Genomic DNA, 6,573 nt, shown 5'->3' on the forward strand with positions numbered 1-6,573 from the left:
AACAAAATCTCAGGAAAATTTCCGTACCGGGGAAGTGGCTCGCCTGGAACAGTACCACTTCGCTGCAAAATTTACATAAACCAACCCATTCAAGACTTCTAAGGCGGCGCCTCTCCTTCAACCCAAGCCCCGCCTCACCTGTCGCGATGACCAATGGCGAGTCCCTGTGACGAGGAAGTGACGTCATGAGTTCATCTACCTTAGCAATCCACCTACTTAGAACGATAGACGAGACCTCGGACTTTGGTGGTTCAGACTGTAAAACGTCTGCCCACAGTACGGGAAACCCAAGTTCGATTCCTGGGTCGGGAAGATCCCCTGAAGAAGGAAATAATAACCCCCTCCAGTACGCTTGCTTGGAAAATCCTATGGACGGAGGGTCCTGGTAGGCTACAGTCCATGGGGTTGCAAAGAGTCGGGCACGACAGAGCGGTGTAAATTTCACACCTTTAAGTGAGACACAGACGGGTTTTATTTCTTTTCACTTTAAATTTTTTATTTTTTATTTGGGTATAGCCAGTTAACAATGTTGTAATAGTTTCAGGTGAATAGCGCAGGGACTCAGCCATACATGTACATGGAGATACAGACGGATTTTGCCAGCCTCCTCGGAGTCTGACTTTTCGTGCTGGATTGCACGCCGAGGAGAGAAATTTAGGGATCGTGTGTTACGCTGATGCAAAAGTTTTAAGGAATAAATAAGTTGTAAAACAGTGAATAGAAATAGTATGCTATGCTATGCTAAGTCACTTCAGTCGTGTCCGACTCTGTGCGACCCCATAGAGGGCAGCCCACCAGGCTCCCCCGTCCCTGGGATTCTCCAGGCAAGAACACTGGAGTGGGTTGCCATTTCCTTCTCCAGTGCAGGAAAGTGAAAAGTGAAAGTGAAGTCGCTCAGTCGTCGTGTCGGACTCTTCGCGACCCCATGGATTGCAGCCTAACAGGCTCCTCTGTCCATGGGATTTTCCAAGCAAGAGTACTGGAGTGGAGTGCCATTTCCTTCTCCGAGAAATAGTATAGAGACAAAATAAAAGCATATATATATTTCATGTGTATAAACATACGGATTTAGGGTTACATCTCAAAGTGCTACTCAGTGAACTTATTTTCTGTGCAGATGCTTCCTGTTTCATTCTCACGATATCCCAAGGACCATGCTTTCCTTTGCTTACCATACAGAATACAGAAATGAGGATTCTGAAATAGAAACTGATGACTAAAATAAGGGCAAGAAAGATGGCCTGTTTGCTTGGAGAGTGAGGTTTGTTTATTTGTTTTCTCTTACTGCATAAGACTGGGTTAGACCTGAGGGCGGAGAAGTGGGAGGCTGGAGAAGACAGCCAGCTTGTGTTTTCTGACCAGAGAGCAAGGGGAAATGGAGTAACTTGATCCTTGAGGTGCCTTTGGCTTAAGGGGGAAGGTGACTTCTGGAAAATCTTGGAGCAAACAGCAAAGGAACTCAGCACGCAGTTAGCTTCCAGGAAGAATCTTGCTTTCTTCCTCCCTTCCCCACCCCCACCCCCACCCCCCATTTCTCTCTCTGCAACCATCAGAAATAGACTCTGGCTCTTTTCATCTGACATAAGTTTTAATCCAGGGCTAGTAATACCTTAGAGAATCTCCAGAAAAGTGGAGAATGAATTTATACAAAGTGGGAGGAATAAAAAAGGCTGATGAAAGCGAGCCCACAAACCAAATGGAAGGACACTGGTGCCTTCCGCTGAGTGGCAAACCCTATGGCTTTGCAGCGCTGACCCTGTGGGCCTGGGCATAGACACCACCCGTGGGTCCATGCCTTCCGCTGCACCTGGCTGCTGTTAAACTGAAGATTGTGGTGGGGGGATTCTTCTGTGCCGTGGCCAGAAAGAATTTTCCCAGGGCCTACTCCTTGTGTCTCTCACCTGTTAAATGCTGGAGTAGTTGTTACTTATAGGGAGTGGCCAGTTCCTGGTAATAGATCCACATCTTAGCCCCTCGGAAAACTAAGTAAGTGTGTGATCCTCAGAAGTTGCAGAATATGGAAAATTCCTCATCAAGGGAAAGGGGGTTCAGATAGTAGTTGCTCAAGATATAACAAAGATATAGCCCTGTAGCTAGCCCAGTGAAGAACATTATAAATTCAGTGCCCCAGCCCCTGCAACCCTGTGTCAAATAGACCAGGCATGCACCATCCTGTCTTGGAGCATGCTAGACGTTTATCCCTGAGTGCAAGCGAGGTTTCAGCCTCTTATATGGGGATGGTTGGTACCTCATCCAGTATTATTTACATTTTCCACACTGAGAATTAAGCAGTTTGACAGTTTGCATTTCTGGGGATAGAGTACTTGGTCTAAAGCTATGGTAACAAATTCCCACCATAACTGGTTTTAAATATTCTTTATTCACCGAGGTCCACTGTAGGAGTTTCCTATTGCTACTGTGAGTTGTTCCTACATATTTAGTGGCTTAAAACAGCACACATTTCTTATCTTATGATTCTGGAGATCAGAAGTTCAAGGTGCATCTCCCTGGGCTACAATCAATGTGACAGTTGGGTTGTGGTTCTTCTTGGAGATGCTAGGGGAGAATCTGTTTGCCTTGTCCAGCCTCTAGAAGATGCCCACATTCTACTCTCATAGGCCACTTTCATCTTCAAAGCTAGTTACAACTGATCAAGTTATTCTCACAACACATTATTCTGACACCAACTCTCTTTCCTCCCTCTATAGGGACCTTTGTGATTCCATGGGGTGCCCATCTCAAGATCTTTAATTTAATCACACTGCAAAGTCTCTTTTGCCATGTGAAGTAACATAATCACAGATTCCAGGGACCCAGATGTGACATCTTTGGGGAAGCATTAGCCTGCCACCACAGCCAGCCTCCTCAGTGACCACATTTCTGCTCCCTTCTGAAAGTCATCCAGGTGAAAGCAAGTCAGTCCACTGCTTCTTAGTGTCAGCCAGTCAACAGCTGTGCCCTGAGCTCAGGCACTAGAGTCAGAGAGAGAGAGAGAAGGAGAAAGTCTATGGGGAGAGGAATCTGAGTAGCCAGTGCCTGGGAAGTTCCTAGGGACTAGAGCTGGGAGCTGCAAATGCCTTCATGGGAGGAGAAGGCTGGGGAGGGTGTTAGGAACTGAATGTATATCACCACCACCCCCACCCCCACCTAATTCATATTTGAACCCTAATCCCTGTGGGGCTGTATTTGGAGAAAGCATTTTAAGGAAGATGTTGTTCAGTCATGTCCAACTCTTTGAGACCCACCCGTGGTCTTCAGCATGCCATGCTTCCCTGTCCTTCACATCTCCTGGAGATTGCTCAAACTCATGTCCATTGAGTTGGTGATGCCAACCGACCCATCTTGTCCTCTGTTGTCCCCTTCTCCTCCTGCCTTCTGTCTTTAAGGAAGGAAGGAAGATTAAATGAGGCCATAGCCTTGGGGTTCTGATCTGATAGGATTAGTGTCCTTGTGAGAAAAGAAACCAGAGAGCTTGGGCTCCTACCTTACCCCAGCTCAACCACAGAGAAGAAGGCTGGAGAGGACCCAGTGAGAAATCTTCTATAACATTGGCAAGCCAGGAAGAGTGTTCGCATCATAAATTGAATTGACATGACATGACATGAACATGACAAGAATCTTTATCTTGGACAACCAGCCTCCAGAATGTGTGAAAACAGACCGATGGTTAAGCCACCCGATCTATGGTAAATTTGTATGGCTTGCCTGAGCTGACTAATCCAGGAGGTTACTTAGCCATTGGCTAAGCATCTTCTCCTACCTGGGCCTTTGTGGGATCTGCCCTAGTTTTGTTCATTTTCTGTAATTAGTACTCACAGCTTTAGAATGAGAATAGATCACCTGGTTTAGGATTTTACAGTGTAAGTTATTTCATGTAACAATAACCTGCACAAAGGAGGTGGGGTTTTGGTTTTGTTTCTTTTTTTTTTTGTAAACAGTTTTTACATCTTCCCAAATATCAACCTGGCGTGTCTTGAGCAGCCGGATTGAGACTTTTGCAGAGTGACCCCATGAGTCCATGTGGCCTGCGTTTCCTCTTCTCCTGGGAGATTTCTGTGGTGTGGACTCTCCAGAGCCACAGACCAGGGTTTGGGTGCTGGTGAGGAATCTGTGGCTAGCTCTAGAGAGACCTAGGCAAAAAAAAATACCCCAGAATCAGAGCATGTAAGGGGGCTGGGAGGGCGATGTGATAAGAGGCTGCTCTTATGGGAATCAAGGGGGTTGGAGGATGAAAGAGAGTGGGTGGAGTATGTAACTGTCCACCATGAGGTCAGAAGAAGTTCAAGAGAGAGCAGCTGCCATTCTGGGACCAGAGACTAGAACCTTCTTTGCCATTCAGGCTCTGTCATCCTCCTCCTTACTCTGCCTCTGTTTTCCCCTCCTCCTACTTTACAATTGACAAGGAAACATATTATCCCTTAGAGCCTTCAGAAGGTAAGGCAGTCCCGTCAACATTTTGATTTTAGTCTAATGAGAACTTTGTTGGCCTCCAACAAAGTTGGAGATAATAAAAGTGTGTTCTTTTAAGATAATAAAAGTGTGTTCTTTTAAGAGGTTAAACTCATGGTCCTTTATTACAACAGACAGAACATCAATTCAATGCGTCTGTTACATTCACTTTAGAAGCTATAAGATGGGGACATAATGAACTGTATGGATCTGCAGGTTGTCTGCTGACAGGTCCAGCAATACTGGTACATGTTTGAAGCATTTCATTAGGTGTCTTTTTTCCTTTCCATTTTTTTCCCCTCAAGGACTCTCACCCTATTTCCTGCACAGTTGTACCCAACATGGTTCTCATTTACAGCCAATTGGAAGACATTGGTGATGACACAAGTGGATTTCATTTGTTTTAGAATGGGTTCTAACATGTAGAGGGAAATAATATAATTTATGAAAAGTTAAATATTGTAGAATACTCCATCTTCAAGATACACTTTTTTGCAACTTTAAAAAAAAAATTAGGGTGAAGAACTACCTTTCATAGGGTGAAACACAAAATAGCTTTCAGCAATTTTCCCCACAAGTAATTTGTGATTTGATCCTGACCAGGTCTGAAATTTACATGATTCATATGCTGTTGTTTTCGTAAAAGGTTTGTCCACAAAATGAAGATTTTTAAAAGCATTACTTGAGTCCTCCATTAATTACTGATTATATGATGAATTCCTAGAAGCCCCAGCAACACTGGGATGAAGGAAAAATTTCTGGGATGCTTGAATCACCACACAGCAAAAGGTACTCAGATTTTACTACTTTATCTTAAAGTAATAGTTCATAGCTTGGCTCACTTTTCACCCATTCTGCTGATTCTGCCAGTGAGTTCCTCTATAGTGACAGCCAGAGGTGCTGATGGAAAATATGTAACTAGTCAAGTATAAAAAGCAGAAGTTGAGGTCATTCCATCTATCAAAAAGGGGGCATGTCTCTCTGCCTCAGGGCTGAGTCTTTTGAAGGATCGTTTTGTAATTGGTGGTAGTGGTGGTGAGTCTTTTTGTTCATGTTGTTGCTTGTTTTTTTTTCAACTGTTACTAGGAAATAATTGTGGAATCAATGCTTGGTTTTAATTCTCGAAGGCAAAAGAATGTAACTAAGGACATTTTCCAAGGAATGTTTGAAGATCTTCATGTTAATTTGTGGTTCAACTAATCTACTTTTTAATTAAAAGAGAACAAACTTATATATATATATAGGTTTCAATCAGTGTTATAGAACAATAGGTCTTAAACTGTGATCTACAGCTTACCCACATCAGAAACATATGGTTGTGCTTATGTGAAAAAGTCAGACTCGAGGACTCCACACCAACTAAGGAAGTCCTTTTTAAATCGCAACAGCTCATTCTAAGAGTCTCTACATTTAAGAACCACTTTTTAATATTTTTAAATAGGAGATACAAAGGCAAGACAGTAAATCATTCTTTTAAACTTAGACGTTAAGTGTCAGTGAGGTGAGCTCTTGGTGACAGTTTGTCTTCCCTATTCTTCCCCACTCAGCCCTGGGACTGGTGCTGAAATTAGAAATGAAGTAGGGGAAGAAAAACTTATTTCTTTATATATATATTTTGCTTTAATGGCCTTCAAAAAGACTATTTCATTTCCTCTCACCAACCCTGTCCACCAGTTATGTGAGTCTTCAACATACCCTTAGAGCAATGTGTATGAGTAAATATCCTACATTTGTTCACATATGCTCACTTTCTAAAGCACTGTGAAGACACAAGGCTTTAACACAGCTGGGGGCTGCTTACATATCACTGTAACTGATCACTGGTTTGCTTTACACAAGACTTCCAATTGGCTTGCTGTGGCCTGTAGTTCCCAAATCCCAAAGTGAAGTTAGGACGACCAAATAGGAAAGCGTATTTAAGAGTGATGTCAGTACACTTTTGGAGATCTTAATAGAAGTAGAAATAGGAGAAGGGGACGGCAGAGGACGAAATGGTTGGATAGCATCACCGACTCAATGGACATGGGTTTGAGCAAGCTCCAGGAGATGGCGAAGGACAGGGAAGCCTGGCGTGCTGCAGTCCATGGGGTCACAAAGAGTCGGACACGACTGAGCGACTGAACA

The sequence above is a fragment of the Bos indicus x Bos taurus genome, chromosome 3 (assembly GCF_003369695.1).
Source record: "Bos indicus x Bos taurus breed Angus x Brahman F1 hybrid chromosome 3, Bos_hybrid_MaternalHap_v2.0, whole genome shotgun sequence".
In the NCBI taxonomy this organism is placed as follows: domain Eukaryota; kingdom Metazoa; phylum Chordata; class Mammalia; order Artiodactyla; family Bovidae; genus Bos; species Bos indicus x Bos taurus.